Here is a 19,245-nt window from a genome sequence, read left to right as displayed (position 1 = left end):
TTTCGGTGGCAGACTCTCTAGTGCTTTGTCCGTAACCAGAGGCAGAGCTTTCATCGATCTCCTCAAATTTAATAGGTATCTGGGTGTTCTCTCTGAGGTGTGCCTGTTTTTGTTTGTCAAGTTTCTCATTAAACAGCACTGGAATTGAGCAACTACCAGGTATAAAGCACTGTGAAATGAGTGCTAAGAAATAAAAAGCATGATTTCAGCTCTACAGAGCTCTGAAAAACCTAAGCATGTATCCACAAATCATAGTCATACTAGGAGGGACACAGGGCACAAACAGTATGACCACAGGGATATAGAAAGAGAAAGTTCTCATTCTGGCCGTATTGGTCAGGGAGGGCTTTCCCCAAGGAGCAGGGCTTTTATATCTCCCTCTAAGAAATTGGTCCAAATTTAATCTGTGCTGTCCCTGAGTTCCCTGAAGTGGAAATTTATTAAGAAAACCACAGTGTCTTAAAAGAATGGGGTACCACTCAGAGGGCCTTGACTTACACGTAAGAAATTGCCAAGACCGTAAGCAAGGGCTACTGTAGTGATGAATTGCCATCCTAACTTTCATCCTGCCCCTCCAGCCACCCTTCCCCACTCTTCTATTAACATTCCCTTACCCCTGCTTCCTGGGGCAAAGCCAGAATGCATTGCACTGCTAAATCATTTCCATTTCCTTTCTTCTCATTCATTTATCAGTGTATGTTGTACCAACTGCATACATATTAGCCGTATTGCAGCAGCCTCACTGTCTCACCAATTTACCACCCAGTACTGTAGTTCATTATTATCAATTAATATTTATTAAACATCCACAGGGTTCACAGCCATGAATGGGGCAGATTTCTCATCACTTCATGTTACATTGCCTTGGCTCTGTTTAGCCCGCATTTATGATCTTTGCCAGTTTATGCACAGCTGTCATCTCTAGTCCAATTTCAATTAATATTTCAAGAGCAAATCCAGGAGCCATTGTATTCAAATGCTTCGCTTAACACCAGATGCACGGCCTCCATTCTGTATCTTTCATGTACTAATTTTGCAATTCTCCCCTAACATGGAATCCCATTTGTCTGGGCTGCTCTCTGTAAGCTCCAACAGTGGTTCCTTTACATTCCAGGCAGTTCCAGATGTTTTCTCCTCATAAATTGCAGTTCCTTAACTAGGCTAAATGGATTATAATTGTCCATTTCTAAAGATTCCTCTGAGGTTTGCTTGCCTTCTGTCTTTCAGCACCTTTTCAGTTCTTAGTTTTAAGCAGTTGTCTTCAGCTTGGTAGGTTTCCTAATACAATTAATTCATTGACTGCTCTCCTGTACATAGATGTGTTGAGGGAAATAAGATCATTTGCTCTGGTAAATTTGGGGATGCAGCTGTCAGAGGCGGCAGAGAAGCAGGCTGGGGGGCTGTTGGCCTTTTTGTGAGGAGGAGCCGTTGCCAGAGGCCCACCGTCTTTGCAGACGACGTGGCAGTGAGGGCTGGCAGTGATTCTGTGCAGGTGGGCATGGTGCAGGGAGTGGACACTTTGAGGGCACCAACTAGAAAGACTGGAGGGTGCAGTAATCCTTCCTCCCAAGGTGGAGTATGTTAGGCAGCTATCTGGAGATCTCCAGGGCCAAGTTTGGTAGAACATCTGACCTCATTCCTATTGGATGAAGTGTTGTAAGGAGGAAGTGAGGGAGAGCGCCAGGTCCTTAGCAGTGAGCATTTCTCATCATCTAAGAGGATCGGAAGAAGTTTCCCTAGTTTGTCTACAGAGACTGTGGATCAGAAATATTATTTCCATGGATATTGTATGCAGGTCCTAGAAAGTGACACGGGGCGCAGTCAAGCCAGGTAATGGAGGGTAGTTGAATAAAGGGTGTCTTTACAAAGGGGTGGCAGGATGCAGAAAATTCACCCAGGTAAGAGTGCAGCCCCCTGAGGACAGAAACTGTGGGGAGCCATTGCCCCCAGGCAGGAAGGTGGCTGTATCACCATGTGCTGGAGGGAGGGAGCCAGCCGGCAGCAATGCCCTCTGTGGGTTGAGGCCGAGGGTACTGCCCAGCAGTCAGGGGATCAGGACACACACATCCCACCTCCCTCTCCTCCTGCACTCTGGTCTTTCTGCTGGTTCCTCCAGGCAGAGGGGGTCCACAGAGAAGCTGGAACCCTCAGAGCAGGGAGAAAAGTGGAGGGGGGGCTTTGGCGGGGCTCACAGAATATGTCCAAATTTATCCTATAAAATAAAATGCCCCACCACCTCTCTTCTCACAGATCTGTACTAAGAAAACATCATCTTTGGTCCCACCAGTCTGTTTCTGATGTATCATTTGAATTGAGCTTCTGTGTGTTGTTTTCCAGTGCTTTCCCTACACTTGTCAACTTGGTTTGACCAGAAGGTATGACTTAACACCTTTGGAACACAAGTTCCGTGTGCCAGTGACATGGTCTTCTCTTTTGGGTTCTGACAGATTTCCCAGTGCAGGTCTGTGTATGTGTTGGGGGATGCTGGGGTACATGGAGGGTGACCTGGTGGACTGATTGCTACAGTGGAACTCTAAATCCTTCGATTGGACCTTACTGGAACTCTTTGGCAGATGTGTGGCCTTCACTTCACTTTCTTACGCTCTCTGAGTCTCTGTGTCCTCAGTGGTGTGGTGGCCAGGAGAGTTGAGTGACATAGAGAACAAGGATTTGTTTTGGAGACTGTGCGACCCTGTGAAGATGGAAAGTACCATATTCTGCTGTGTATAATGTGCTTCCGTATATAATGTGCACCCACATTTTTTGCCCAAACTTTTAAGAAAACACCCCTTAAGAATGTTCTTGGCCAGAAGAGACACAACTTGCAAGGGCTGTTACTCTCCCCTGCCAGACGTGCAGATCACACTGCCCTCCCACAGCCACCTACCCAATAAGGCTGCCCTGCCCTCTCTCCTGGGAGCCAACCCCTCTCCGCCATCAGGGGCCACAACCACCATGGCCACACACGCAGCCAGCAGTGCCGAAGCTTTTGAGGCCACCGGGCTCATGGGCAGCCAGGCAAGTCCTGGGGCCTTCGTAAGGTTCCTGGTCTCCTCCGTGCAGCCAGGCCTCCTTGGCCCTGTCCCACATGGCTGCAGCCTGCCTTGCCAGCCTCAATTCTCCCCCTCCCCTGATCGTGGTGCTCAGGCCCGTTCCCACCGGACCCCAGATCCTCCCAGACTGAAACCCCATGTGCCTGGCAGGCCCCGATGGGAAGGTGTGGTAGCCCTGGGAGGCCACTGGCTCCCCCATTCCTGAGCCAGCCTACACATGTATGATGGACGTCCTTATTTTTCCCTCAAAAATTTGGGCCCAAAGAAATGCTTTATACATAGCAAAATATGGCCTTGTTATGATGTGGGTGGTATAACTTGTACCTGCTGAACTTCGGCTTATCAAACACAGCAGCAGCAGCCTTGAGAAGAAAGATGCATTCAGAGTTTATGGAGTGCAAAGCACTCATTTTACAGGGTACAGTGGAAAGGGATCCCCTGCAGGAGGAAGAGATTGTTTGGCCAGAGAGTAGCCTGAACCGAAATTCAATCTCAACCTGTCATGTACTGCCTGTGTGAGCTCGGCCATGTCACCTACCTTCTCTGGGCCTCTGTGTTCTCATCTTTAAGAAGGGAGAGGTGATCATCTCTTACTCAGACGGCTGCTGGATGAATTGAGGGAAAGCTCTCACAACACAGAGCTCGCGGCACCGTGCTTGGCGTGCAGTCTTCTCCACTCTGAAAACATGCGGCGGCGCTGACGTGGCCACTCCAGATGGCACTTTTCTTTGACTGCATATGGAAGGAGGCATTTACAAGAAGTCTTCTTTTTTAAGTTTGGCTTACATATATACATACATGATTTTTAGAAATGGAATAGCATATCCGTGGTGTTGCCAGCCAGGCGCTTGCTGTAGGTTGTGTCTGACCAAACCCTGGATTCCTTTCTTCCTGGTCCATTTTCTTGGTAGTCCCTGCTCGTGAGCTGTACTCCAGACCTTCGTAGATGGAGCATTATATTTTTCCGAAATGTTCAGCCTACTGCTCTGACCCCTGAAACCCAGCCAATGTCTACTTATAACAGGTAATTTTATTCCAAAAGCTTTCAGACGTGCCCATAGTCTTCCAAGCCAACGTACAATGACTCCCTGTGCACAAGGCCCTGCTGGGCCTTTTTGCTCTGGGCCTGTGCTCCTGATAGAATCAGGCTGGAGGCCTGGGCAGAAGAGCCCTCTTTTGTTTGTCTCATTCCTTCTATTGCTTTGAGCTGTGCCAACTCAGAGCAGTGGGAGATGCATTTTGGGAGGGGACTGGGGAACATTTCCCATCTGACTCCCTCCCTGTACTTCGATGGGGGGAAAAAGACGTTGAGGGCTTGAAACAGGAATATTTTTCCACTACATAAAGAGAAGGGAAGAGGAAACAGGGTCCCAGTGGCCTCTTGCCAGTCCCCAGGAATGCACCAGCCCTGGGAATTGGCCCCTTGCCAGTCTCCTTGGAGGCTGCTGACTTGGGAAAACTGGCTCTCTCTCTGCTGCCAAGAATGCAGACAATGGTCTTTTGGATATTTCAGCTTTTGAAAGTTTGGCTTTTGTTTTATTATCACCAAAGGTAACATTTATTGGGCACCTATGTATGCATGCCAAGAGATAAAATGCATGATTGGAAGTCAGTGTAACTTAAATCAGGCAGAAATGTCAGGGTCTTCACATAATATTTACCGCCTGCTTCTACTTAGGGCCTAATCTTTTGCTTTGGGACATTGCTACCTTAGACAGGAGAGCTCAGTGGCACTGATCTTCTAGAATTTGTTAGTTTTTAAGTGCTAAACCGAAATTGAACTTCCAGGTGTATTATGTGACTTGGAAGACTGGACATGAATGGAATCAGTTTATCCAATTGTCATTCAGCTGAGAAAGGACCTTTAGAGAATGAGGCACAGCACTTATGTGGTACATGGAGGGAAAGAGGCCAAGACCCAACAGTCGGTTCAGGACAGAGTAGCCCTGGCGTCTGAGGCAGAATTACTCTTCACTCCTGTGTGGTCAATTAGCATGACATGATGATGGCAGAGTTATTGAATAATCAGATGGCCTTAAGATACTCCACGTGGTTTTTCATTCCCATCTGAATTAGTGGTATTGATGATAACAACATAGCAACTAACATTACAGTAGGATGTTCAGCTTATATACTTCACTTCTATTAGCTCATTTAATTTTCTCAACTGTATGAGGAGATACTAGAAGAAACAGAGGCTCAAAATTAAATAACTTATCCAAAGTCATAGGATGTGTAAACACCAAGGTTTTACCTCAGGCAGATAATCCTACATCATCTACAATGTATCTTGTGCACATTTCAAAGTTGAGAGGAGCTTCCTGGCTTCCTTCCCTGTGGTGGTGGGTTGGTTACTGCCAGAATCACATCTTCTTTAGGATGTGGAACCATAGCTTCTCTAGCCATTTTACAGTGGCCCTTCTTAATGACAGCCTCCTTCTAGGTGCCCTTTAACTTAAATAGTGATGTGATCTCCCTGTACACAAAAACCTTCCTCTGTACTGTGATGAGAGATCCTGGGAGCATTCTGAGCAGAGAGATAAATGTGGGAGTTTACTCTGAAGAATTAACAGCAGGGGCTTTGCAGGCCCTCACTCCTTTGCAGTGGAGGTCACCACGTCATCTTAAGAAAGTCCTATTTGTGTGAACCCAAATTTATAAGAAAGATACATCAGGGATTGCTTTTTTCCCCTTCCCGGGAAGATTCCTCACATAACCAAGTACTCACCAGAAGATTGCTTTAAATAGCCTTAATGCATTTGAAATTGGATTTAATTTTCAAAAATTCAATTTGTAGCAGCAGTTTCCCATGGACCTAAACCCTAACATCAGACCTTTTTTTCTGTGCAATGGAAAACAGATCACAGATGGTATTTTGGGTGTAAGCACTTTCTCTAGGAGCCCTGAAGGACCAGGAGAGCCTGTTGTTGTGCTGTGAGGGAGTTTTCATTCCAAGAGAAGAGAGGAGAATCACAAGCGGGGGCTCCCAGGCAAGGTGCTCTTTCCTTCCTCCAGTGGGGCTGGTCAACAGTGCGCTTGATAATAAAGCACAGGTGGTCCTACAATTGCTCCAGGGCAACACAGACGTCTTCATAACACCCCCCGCCGCACTTCTATTATGTGAGTCTATAAAAGTTCTTCCTTCCTTGCAAATTATATGCATTAAATACATATTTTTACATATACCACTGAGCCCAACCCTCTGAATAAATGAAAGAGAAATCAGAAGGGAGGAATAATCAGTGTTGAGAAGTAAATTATTGGCCATTGTTGATGTGCTGGGTACTGTGTAGGTAAACTACACACAGTTTCTCTGGTCCTTCATTCCACGAATGTTTAGTTGTCCTCTGCTCTTCACAGAATAGAAGAAGGATGAAGGGGATGTCCTTCCTTCATGAACATTCAAACAGTTCTCCCAACGGTCTGTGAAGCATGTATTATAATTACCCTTATAGAGATGTGGAAACTGAGGCTCAGAAAGGTTGAACACTTTGAGCTTCAGAACGAGGGCCAAGTCTGACAGTAAACCTGTTTCTTGATTGTTCTATACCCTGTACTATTTGCAACACTCGACTGAGGATCAAACCTATATTTCTTTGGTAAGTGAATATTATTTGAAAATAACACATGTACTTGTTTTAAAAGAGGGATTAACTGGGATGAGTCTTAGTAAACAGGAACAGGAAGATAGTTCATCCTTTTTCCTATGTGGTTACCAGATTCCAATGGAAAATTGGAAAATGGAGTACAGTGACTATTAGTGAAAACAGATTTGGTGTTCAAAAGGCTTTTGCCCAGAGAGGATCTAGCTAACGATCAGTGCTCCTATAGATAAGCACGTTGCCACAGGGCTCCTTTTCAAAGGAAAATGGAACCCATTAATAGAAACTATTAATACATATAGATCTTAGTCTCCTAAAATATGACCCAGCTCTGCTATTGACTAGCCTGGGCCCTTCTCAAATTCTTCAACATTTTTGGGCTTCATTGTTTTTCTGGGCTTATATAAGGATCAGGTGAACAAGAGCAAAATAATAATAATAGCAACAACAACAACTTGTTTGAGAAAGTTAAAAATCACACTCAAGAACAATGTGGACTGTGATAATTTGAGAACCAGAATGGGGAAGAGGAGTCTTGACTTGTTCATAGTCACACAGCCAGTGCCCAGTAGAAGGAGGTGTTTAAAGATGTCACTATAATAAGAAAAAAACAAAAGGTGGTTGCTGATGGGACTGGCTTTGTCTGAACGGCCACTAAGTAAAGCTTTATTCCAGTGAATACTTGGGTGACCCCCACACACTCTTGATTAAATAACCACAGCTTGCTCTCCCCAGCAGCTGAAAGTGCTTCTGTCTGCTCTCAGATGCCCTGAAAGTAGGCTCACCCATCTTGTCATGACCTAGGATCATTTCTGACACCTGCCAACATTATGTAGCACGAGGGAAAGGGGGGCCACCTGCCATCCAAGGCCCCACCTCCATAGGGGGACCCTCATTCCCAAGGCACCCTTAGATCTTTACCTTTCATTCATTTCTCAAAATTTCACTGAGTACCTCATGTCCACACCCAAGGTACTATGTTTCTACCAAAATGTGGAAAAATATTATTTTTAGAAAACATAGTATTTTTTCTTGAAATTTCTGCATTGCTTCCTTCAGAGCTCTGGGGTGTGCTCTTGTGGGGAGCTACATAGACGCCACAGAGGCCCAGGAATCCTTCCCCACCTTGACCTTTTGTGAATATCAAGAGCATAAATACACATATAGCAGAAAGAGGAAAGAGCGTAGAAGACTGAATGGACCTTGAGACTGGAATGCCTCTTTAGGGACAGGCAGCGATTTGGGAGGGGGGTGCAAAATAAGAAAGAAAATCACACACATGCACGTGTGTATGCACACACACATACAAAGGGCGTCTTTAATAAATATCCTCTCTGCTCTCAGCCCCTCAGAAATCAGTGAGGATTTATGTGGTGGTCCAGAGGGAAAAAGAACCCATGATGTGTGCTTGGATGACAGTAACAGCCCCTATCATGGCAGATCACAACCCAAATGTAGCTTTTCCTGTCCCTCTCTAAACCTGGGTGAACACAGTACCTTTGGGTAAAGGCACATGTAAACCAGATGAAGATAGGTGCAAACGGACCAGACAGACCCACCTGTGGAGTTTTGAGTATTGGGTAAACCCAAGCTAGACATCAAAGCAGCAGTCACAGAAAGTTATCAAAGGCAGGTGAGGGGAATGGACACTTAAAAATCTAAGGAATCTGGATGCTCCCATGAAGCAAAGACTGCATGTGGAGTATTTGGTGTTAACATCGTTTCCCTATTGAATTTCATGATTAGGGTCATGTAGTTTGCATATTCCCATAAGGACTAGAAAATGATAAGGTGCCATTTCTTTAAACTAATTATCTGAGAGAATTCATGAAAAATCGAATACAGTAGGGTTTCTCACTTGAATGAGATTCACCATCATCCATGGCAATGTACAAATTGATCCTTTAGAAAAGTTAATAGCTTAGCCATTGTTAATATTAACCGGTTAGATCTCAACAGCAGGACTAATCAAATCAAGATTTCAGTCTTTGCTCTTTGTATACACATCTAATATGTTGATTAAACAAATGAATAAACACAACTTTAATTCTGAGTGTATGACTAAAATGTATGTGCTTTCTATTTATTTTCTGTAAGTGCAAACGAAGTTTTTCTGTTAGCAAAGTGGTTAGTTAGGATCTCTATCAAAAATCTGTCTATGGAATCTAATTCCAGTACTTTTTTTTAGGTGAGAACTTTTAAAGAATCATTTCTATAATTCAATTACTAGGCTTCCTTAGAGTGATTCAATAAGGGCTAATTAAGGACTCAATTTTGTAATTACTCTTAGGTAAGAGTCACTGTAATTGTTGGTTTATGAGTCTGGCCAACTCACTTAGACCACAAGCTTCTACAGGACAAGATATCTACAGTCATCGTTCCCACGTCTCCCAGTTTCCAGCACAATGCCCAGTACACAGCAGGGCTCATCAGATGCTTGCAGAGTGAATTACCGTGTCTGTGGGCTCCTTACTTCTCGTCTCAAATCTGTTGCCAACTGGCTGAGTCACTGTGTACAAGTTTCAATTCTCTGACCTGTTTCTGTGATAAGAGGATGAAGCCCAGTGATTCTGTGATACCAAGTGTCTAGCACAGAATGAGGTACTGCAGGCGATAACAAAGAAAAGACCAGGTTCCAGTCATCAAAGTGTTTGCAGCAAATCTCTAGAAATGGAGTTACATCTACTAATAAAGCATAGGGCCCCTCCTCTGTGTGGTGTTGACATTGGAGCTAGTGGTGGAGATGTTTCCTGATGGAATTGCAGATATCACATACCAGGGAAGAGAGAGATCACATAGGGAAAGAAATCTATGTCCCAAATGTATCACTCCCAAGAAACTTACTTATAAAGATGATACTGAGAAAATCTACTATTAGATGGAGTCCCCAAGTTACAAACTTCCAACTTAGGGATTCAACTTAACACATAAACCTATCTTGCTTACAACTTGGGGACTACCTGCAATTTATACTGCTGTCTATCTGGAATAAGTTATTCGCTTAGATTTAAATGTGTCAAAATAGACTTTTTTACAAAGTCAGTTTATTATCTTTAATGTTTAATGTTTAGACTCCTGTTTTGCCCAAGGCTACCTTGTTAACTTTATATCAAGGTGAAGGTGCTGTTTTGCTATAGCCACTGTTGCCTCATTTAGGACGTGGCCATTCCAGTTGACATTGTGGTATTTGAGATAAATTCTTGCTGGGTCTGGCTTGCAGACCTCCAATGTTCTTTGTCCTTTACAAGTCTTCTGTTTTCCAAAATTCTGCTGCAGAAAGACAGGTGTCAGCCCAGCACTGTATCTGGCAGGAGGAGCGTGCCTGATGTAAATTAGAAGGTAGAGTTTATCAAAAGTGACAATTCTGTAAACTTCAGAAGGGTTGAATAATAACGTAAAACTTCATTGTTTTGGAAGTTGTGAATTGAATTGTTAAGTGATTGAATATATTTTTTAAAATACTGAAGCCTCAGTCTTTTTTCACATTCAAATTGTAAAAGAATCAACAACTAACAGACTTTTTCCTCAGTCTGTTTTGCAAAACAAATAGATCCTTTCTAACAAGCATTGCTTTGCAAACCTAAAATCAGACACCCAAGTTCTTAAAAGCAGTGTATCCTTTTCTTAAGATTCTAGATTTGCCCTGCAAGATGACTCCGATTTCAGATTGAATGATGGAATACATTCTGGATACATTTCTAGGTAATCAAACCCAACCTCAGAAATGTTTACAGCGTTTGCTCTTCTAAATTCTTGTGAATAATCAGAGAAACTACTTGAAAAATGGCCTTGGGACAGAAACAAGTTAGGATCCATTCATCTCTGAAAATCAAGGAGTAGGTAAAATGAGAATACTTGGACTTTTATGTCACTTTTCTTTGGCATTGAGTCCTGGTCTCATTTTTGTGGTATGCCCTCTGATGAGATGGCAAGAATATGTGTCCACTGGCATTGGTTTCATTGCATGACCTTTGGAAAATGTGTTTAAGAGACTCCATCTAGCTTGTGCATTTTTGGAACCCACAGGTGATTGAGACAGAAACACTTGGGTATTTCTCCTGCCTATGATGGTAGTTTAACTTGCAAATAAGCTTTGCAAGTTAAATATTTATCGTACACCCAGATAATAGAAAACTTCTTACTAAAAGCTGGCTCATACTACCAGTTGGTACTGGGTCTCAAACCAAAAAATAGCTTCTAATTCTTTGGAATGATCCCTTACAAGACTTTTTTTTTTTTTTTTTTTTCGTAGAGACAGAGTCTCACGTTATGGCCCTTGGTAGAGTGCCGTGGCATCACACAGCAACCTCCAGCTCCTGGGCTTAAGCGATTCTCTTGCCTCAGCCTACCGAGTAGCTGAGACTACAGGCGCCTGCCGCAACGCCCGGCTATTTTTTTTGTTGTTGTTGCAGTTTGGCCGGGGCTGGGTTTGAACCCGCCACCCTCGGCATATGGGGCCGCCCCCCCCTTACAAGACTTTTACCACATCTGCAAAGGTCGCCAGCAAAAAGATAATGCTATTGACATTTGGTAGCCCCCATCCAGAACTGGAACATTACTAAGTATTTTGCAGTTAAAGAGCCACCTACTCCCCACAAAAAGTAAACTATCTTGGGTTGGTCACCTGTGTTAAAGAATTCAATATTGTCAGCCAGCAGGTCCTTGATCCTGGAGGGCACCAACCTCAGGCACAACTGCTTAATTTCCAAAAGGACTGTGTTATTCTTGGAATCATAAAGCAGTTGTCTCTGTGGAAGCTGAGATAATGAGCTATCAAAGCTTGGGAGGTAATCACGCCAAGCTGCCAGGTGTGAGTTGATCAATTCTTAGAAAAAGAGTGCAAACTCCTTCACCTCTTCACCTGCGGGTAGGTCAGCCTGGCTAAACGCAAGACGCCTGGTGAAAATGACACCCTCCTCCCTTACAGAGTGTCTTCCTTGTGTTTGCTTTTCTTTTCCTATCTTCCCTTCTCTTTTTTTCTTTTTCTTCCTAATTTTTCCTTTTAAAAAATATTTATTGATACATCATGGTTGTACCTTTCTTTCTCTCTCTTTTTTTTTTTTTTTGCAGTTTTGCCCAGGGCCGGGCTTGAAACTGCCACCCCCAGTATATGGGGCCAGAGCCCTACTCCTTGAGCCACAGGCACCATCCTTCCTTCTTTTCTTTCTTTCCCTTGATTTCCTTCCTTCTCCCTCCTTCCCCTCTTTCTTTCTTACCTGTATTCCTTCCTTCACACACATCCTGCCTGATTTTATATAAACGTAAATATCCTGAAAGGGATCCATGCTCTTGTCTCCCCTCCCCCAGCCCGTTGGGCACTTTGCTCTGAGCCAGGAACCTCCAGGACAGGGGTTTTCAATCAGCGTGTCGTGAGAGGATCTTAGGTATGCCGTGAAAAATTTTGAAGATCGTTAACTATCGTCAAAAGAAGTTCAAAGCATAGTAACTATATTTTTTGCTCCATTTCTTCTGATCAACATAATTTAAGTGTGCCATAGAAGTTTAGCTATAGGTTCAAGAGTGCCGTGAGATAAAAAAAAAGGTTGAAAAACACTGCTCCAGAAACTCGCCCTTGCTCTTCAGCACGGCTGCCCAGCAGTTCTCAAAGCCTGAGCGTTTACAAAAAACAACCTCAAATGTGGGGGGGTGGGGAGCATATGTTGCTTAGGGACATCTTTTATTTTTCGTGACAAAAAGCTAAATCCCTAAAACCTAGCGTGAAATTTCAAAGGCTTGGCCCCTCTGAGAAGCTACAAGATCAGAGGAGTGACGGATTTTGAAGCTAACAGAGGTCTTAGATACCTGAATAGATATCAGACATAGCACGGTTCTGGGGGCTGCACATGCTCACTTCAGCATTGGGAGTTGTGTTACCCGGGGTTCCTTCTCTCTCTGAAAACACAGAGATAAAATCCCCTGTGGTTATGTCTCTATTGTTTACCAAAGACTGTACCAAAAGCCGGTGGTGTCTGAACGTGGTTAGCTCTGCTTTGAACTTCTCGTTTGCCTTCTTCCCTTATGGTCACAGTCATATTTAAAATTTGGGAAGGCTGTAAATGCCCGAGGAACAAACAAATCATTTGAAGGTCTAAATAAACTTCCAGCTGGTGCTGGGGAACAGAAGGCAGCAGTCTCCAGGAAAAAGTACCCTATCTGACAGGGTGACCAGTGAGAAGGGAAGGAGCGTCTAGGAAAGTGAGGGGAAGCTGGGCCATTGTCAGCTCTCTGTTACCTCCCTGGGTCTTCCTAAGGGGATGTTCTGTGGCAGGGGTTTTGGGCGTGAAACCCCATTTGTGAGCATCCTATTCAGCCCATTCATAGCTGGCTCCTGAATGAAACTTGGCGGGGCTGAACTCGCAGGCAGGAAGCCATAGCAACCAGTTTAATACCAACGTTCAAAACAGTCTCCTTGTAATTAGGGGAGTATTAAGGAAACAGAGCTCCTGCCCCATTCTGGCCACAGCTCAAAGATGATAGACTGTGTTGTAGTAGGGCCTTTTCTTTTTACTTAAATCAAATGTTGACAGTCCTTTATCCTTGAATGTAGATGAGACCCTTCTGATATTTGGAAAATAAATGTGTCGCGTCAAATTGTCAATGCTAATCTTTCAAAACCGGCGATTGCTTTAGCTCCGTTACACGCTCTACAGCCCTATCAATCTGTACAGTGCTCAGTTTCCTTGGGAATAAGCTTTGCACGTTCATTTAGCCCAGAATATGAATTAATTCAGGAGGCTGTGCTTGTATATCAACAGTCAATGCCAAGCATTCTCCTGATAATTAGAAATACCTTCTGTGTTGCTGTTAGGAAAACATTTCCTTGTTTTCTTTTGTCGTTGCTGTTTTTTTTTTTTCCTTTTCAAATATCTAATTTTACTGTACCTACTTTTTGCAAGCAGTTCTTTGTAAATTTAAATGGAAAGTTTTTCTTTTACTTCTTTAAATCTATCCTAAAAGCCTTGATCTTTCCAAATTTTTCCAAAGAGATGCAGATTTTCCTAGGAGAGTAGTTTTCCAAATTGAGCATACATATGATTTACCTGGAAAGCTCATTAAGATGCAGATTGCTGGCTCCACCCCCACAGTTTCTGATTGGCCTGTCTGGATGGACATATTCTTTTTCTTTTTCTTTCTTTCTTTTTTTTTTTTTTTTTGAGCTAGAGTCTCACTATGTCATCGTTTGTAGAGTGCTGTAGTGTCATAGTTCACAGCAACCTCAAACTCTTGGGCTTAAGCGATTCTCTTCCCTCAGCCTCCCAAGTATCTGGGACTACAGGTGCCTGCCACAACAGGTTGTTGTAGTTGTCCTTGTTGTTTGTAGCAGGCCTGGGCCGAGTTTGAACCCTCCAGCCCCATTGTATGTGGCCAGCACCCTACCCACTGAGCTATGGGCGCCGAGCCTATTTTGCATTTCTAACAAGCTGCCAGGGGATGCTGATCTACTGCAGCCCACACCTGGGGCCTCACAGTCTTAGTCAATGCTAAGTTGCCACTCCAGGGATAGGCCACAAAGCATAAAGAACATTTTCGGAGTGCATGCTTAGTGCTGTCTTAAATTTTGTCCAGTGTATTTGTATCTTGATTATGTGTGAGCTACATGCAAAATCAAGAAGAATAGACAGTTAGCCCCATAGGTGGCCTCGGAAGAAAGATCAGCATGAGCTGAAGGACTCGGACTAGACTCAGGAAAGATGTCAGACCAGACTTAACCATGAAGGATGGTGAAAGATGTCATTTTCAAAGAGCAGGTGATGTTCAGTCAGAAATTAACAAGCAGCTCAGGCTTTGGTTCCAGAGGTGCTCCCCGAGTTGCCTACAGGGCATTTTTTTTTGGTGAGCAAGGTTCCCACATCTGCAAGGCTTTTCCTGCTGTAGTCACTGGGGACTCAAAGGGCTGCTTGGTTAAGCAAGTAACGTCTGCTTGTCTGTAAATAATGTCAGAAAGTCAACCTCGTTTGCTAACATCAGCATCTTCACAAGCATTTTTAAAATACATTGACTGCAACACTGGTTGAAAAAAACCAAAAAACATTTTGTGCATTTTGTGGCCTTGAATACTGTCAGATTTTTTGCACGCTCCCTGCGTGAATACACTTCTGAATAAACACACCATCTGTCAAAGCAAGTTTGTTATTTAATTTAATTTATAATTTAGATCTTGAAGCATCATGACATTAAATGGGGCAATCACAAAATTTTGCCTGAGAATAACCAGCAAGGAAATGCTTTACTATTAATATATTTTAAATATAATTTTGGCTCATAATTCAGCCTGAGTCGGCTAATTACACTACCCAAATGAGTTGGTGGGTTTATTCCAAGATCTGACTAATTAAACCCCCATAATCCCTCTCCATAGTCATGTCTCTGGATTGAATATTTCTACATGAAATATTTCTGTTCAGCCAAAAAACTATTATTAGGTTCTTTGTATACCCAAGTGCCTATAGGTCTTCAGAAACTAGCGGTCACAAAATAGTAGTTTCAGTCACTGAAGGAGCTGCCCTGTCGTTGGGCTTTACTGATCTTGGGTGAAGGTCTGTACATGGTCCCCGTGTCCACTGCACTGAACGTTACTGTATTTTCATGCTAAGGAACTGGGTTTTCCTCTACAATGACATTGTAATGCAAATAGTCCAATTCTGCCAGGCCAAAGGACAACTTAGGAACCCAGGGCAGGTGAGACATGTCTTTATTCAGCTGAGGGCGGCAGGCGGAAGGTCTCGTACACATACATACCCAGGGGAACAATAGTGGTAGAGTGCCAAGCAGCAGGTACATAATTGTGACACTGTGCAATTATGGCTACCTAAAAAACATCAGCCTTCTCAGGAATGATGGGTGAGAAAACCTAAACAACTTTGTCTTGCCCCACAGACATACAATCAGAATTGCCTTTTGGAATCACTCAAGGGGTAGAAGTATAGGAAATGTATAGAAGGGGTGCACGGCATGAGACATGGAAACTGGTTTAGGGGAGACGTAAGAGAAGGCTGAGCTGATCCAGGCATCTAAATGCAGAGGAGAAGGCCTTTAGGAGAGAGAGAAAGTTAAGATATCTTGGTGAATAAAGGTGTGAAGGAAAGGGAAAAGCTAGAGGCCCCAGGTTTGGGGAGATAGAAATTAGGACCTGGTAGCAAATTTGTTGGTAACCTTGTATAGTTTTTGGCCAAATAAAGATGAACAGTACGGTACAATGAAGAGTCATTGAAGAGACAAATGGTGAAAAGAAATGGAAAGGAGGCCCCTGTGGGCCTCGTCCTGCCCATTCCAGAGGCTGCACCACTGCTGCCTCCACGGCCAACATCATCTCTGAGCAGGATGGCAGCCACAGGCTGTGTTCCACATGGCCCGGTGTAAAGACTGATCGTTTATTCTCATACACACAAACTTTTCTCATGTCAGAATGAATTCTTGAGCAAGTAAGAAAACCCTGACTGCTCCCCCCCACCCCCTTTGCCTTATTACCTCCCTGAGAGCAAGCGGACAGAAACACTGCTGTCTTTCTGCCTGACCTTGGTCATGGCATTTATTCAGTCTGTACATTTTTCTTTCTTGAGATGGTACTGCCTGTGCTAATTTATCACTCCTCTCTGTACTGTGGGCATATGGAAAAGTTAGCCATAGGACATAATTAGTGAAATATTTTTAATTGTGCAGAGGATGATGACTAGACACACACTGCTTTGCAACTACAATATAAAATAACCTAGAAAACCAGCGAGAAACTCCCAAACAAAATTCTCTTCCATTCCCTTGGTTTTTGTTTTTTTTTTTGGTATTTGTTAAGCACCTACTGTATGCCAGACAGTGTTCTCAGAGTTTGAGATCCGTCAGTAAACAAAACAAATAAAATTCCTTCTTCTCATGGTGCCCACAGATTGGGTTAACGAAATATTTTAGTTAACTGACTGTCACCAGCTTTCATGTGCTTGCCAAAGTCACAGTGAGGATTAAGGGATAGTCTTGAACAGAAATCGTATGGCGATGTCTGGTCATTGGCTAGTGATAACTGTTACTTATCAGCTACCTTTTCTTTTCATAGACCCAGTTTCGTTTCTTCCAGCTTTTTGGACTTGTCATATTGGTGTGTGTGCCTCCCTCATTCCTCAACTACTATATATCTGGTTCCCTCCAAAACACACTGAAGTGTATCTGCAAAATTCAGTTTCATCAGGGCCAGAGTATCATTTAGAACTGCAAAAAGTCACTGAGCGTGTCTGTTAGGGCACAGAAAGCTTCCCTAGCCACACCCAACTTTGCATTGCACTCAATAAGGTATTTATAATGTCACATGACTGCTTCAGGTGGATGATCTTAAGCCGAAATAATTAACATAGCAATTTGTCAGATTAACCAGTGCAGAGGTGATTCATGACCTTTACCTCGGAAAGAAACGCGGTGGTTTCTGTTAGCCATGAATTGAGTCACATGCACTGTAAATCCTGGCCCTTGCCTTGTGACTTCCGTGCTGACTCTGACTACTCCCTCATCTTCTAGTCCAGGAAGGAGTTGTAAAAGGAAGGTTCTAAAGCACTTAGACTATGAATTCCTTTGTAAAGGAATTGTGGATTTAGAAAACTAAAGTTTATATTAGATCAGGAAGAGTTAAAAACCACAGAATCTGAAGTACAGAGCAGAGGATTGTATCACACATCCCTCTGAGTTGAATGTGATTGTTCTTACTTTACAGATGAGGAAACTGAAGCTTGGAGGAGTTCAGTTACTTTGGTTCTTGGTCATGCTAGTAAGTGACAGAACCTGGAAAAGAATCTGTCCCTGAGAATTCCAAATTCACTGCTTTTTGGAACATGTTATATCACATTCAGAGATCACTGACAGGGAGCGTACTGTTACAGGCACTGCAGAATACAACTTAAAAACACAGCACAGCCCCCCTTTCCACAAGCATCTAGGGCCCAACCCATCACTGAGCACTTTTTTAATATCTGGATCTTTTTTACAACTATACCATAAGTTGGGTACGAGTGCTGTCACCCCTATTATACAGTTGAGGTTGGGAAAGTAGTTTACAACCACATAGGGAGGGCTGGGGCTGAAATTAGAGTTTATATCTTTCTGGATCCCAAAGTTCGTATTCTTACCAAGAGCCCCTCTGATTAAAAGATGGACCTATATACAAAAACAGCTAGATCCAGCCCAGGACACCAGTGGAATTGAGCAGGTGTGGGGAGGGCACAGCACGCTAAAAGCTAGACCAGGGAAGGTAGTACCCACGCTGGCCTGGAGGAGCCAGGGAAGCCTTACAGAAGAGCTTTCATAGAGGGGAGCTCCTGAGGAAAATAACACAGAGAAGAAACGAAAAACAGCCTTGCTTGCAATCTGAGCGGTGAAAATCCATGAAGAAGACTCAGGCACATTTACAGAGAAACACACTCTACTTCTCAGAAGGCTTTATCGGCAGAATAAACAAATTGCAGACTCGTATATAGCAAGCGGTATGCTGAGCTTCTGACCTAAGAGCCCGATAGGAAAGTGACTACTGTCTTTTGCTTTCAGCTCAGCTCTACCCATATGGCTTTCACTATATGGTCATCTTGTGACCCTTAAACTGCGTCCGTGTCTCCTCAGAGGAGAGGCCTCCCTTCCTTCATGTCTTGTCCAGACTGTCTCCCTCACTTTATGGGGACCTCTGTTCAGCCGCCACCTCCGAGACAGCCTTCCTTGACTGCCTTATCTAGCATAGTTCATGCTGGGTGATCAAGAACCTCAATTCCTGGGCTAATTGCCTTCAGCACAATTGTCATTCCCTGACATTACATCACATGCCTATGATATGTGTACATTCTCTACCACTCACACCACACGGTGACTTCAAATGTAGCTTTATTACCATTTCTCTGATCCCTAACACATCTGATACACGTTTATAAATACTTATTGAACAAATAAATGGATGCATGACTATCAAATGATATGGATGAGAAATCAGGTGAATGAGAGTGAGATGAGTTTGAGACTTTCTCACGTTCTCTGTCTCTCGATACCAAATTCTATTCTTTTCCCATTTCCATAGTTCAGTGTTCCCCTGAAAAGAAGGCAGGCTTACTTATTTCCGACCTCTTGTTGAGCAAAACTCACAGCCCTTCATAGACACTGTAAAACTCATAAACTCAGCAAACACAAAGCACACAGCCAGAGCTGGAGTCCACAAGGAAGATTTGGCTAAAAATGAACATTTCCTTGGACTCAGGCACCAGAGGAACATGTCCTCAACGGAATCAGTTGTGTTTTCCTGGGGCTACCCGCCTGGGCCTGATTCGTTCTATCAGGATGAAAACATGGGTTTATGCTCAGTGATGATCTAGGAGGTGCCCCCTCCCCAGGTTTTCTCACTGGACTTTTCTCCTGAGCAAACCCTAGTTCCTTAGCTGGACCTTTTCACCCTTTTGCTGACAGCGCAGAACATGTCCTGCATGATAGAGATTGGCTTTGAACTTTAGATGGACTCTTTTCCCTTTGCTCATTACTGTTCTCTTCTTTCCCTCAGCTCCACTGGCTTAGAGATGCTCTTGCGTTTACTCGTTATCTTGGTGATTCTGTTGAACCCACCTTTATGTACCATCGCT

General features: G+C 43.6%; 1 protein-coding gene across 1 annotated transcript in view; it reads left to right on the top strand.

The window, feature by feature from the left end:
• The window catches only part of NCKAP5 (NCK associated protein 5), a 969,262-nt gene that overhangs the window by 60,417 nt on the left and 889,600 nt on the right, over positions 1-19,245 (top strand). The gene's annotated exons all lie outside the window — the stretch shown is intronic.

Source organism: Nycticebus coucang, chromosome 7 (assembly GCF_027406575.1).
Source record: "Nycticebus coucang isolate mNycCou1 chromosome 7, mNycCou1.pri, whole genome shotgun sequence".
In the NCBI taxonomy this organism is placed as follows: Eukaryota; Metazoa; Chordata; class Mammalia; order Primates; family Lorisidae; genus Nycticebus; species Nycticebus coucang.
This window is presented reverse-complemented; position numbering and strand designations above follow the sequence as displayed.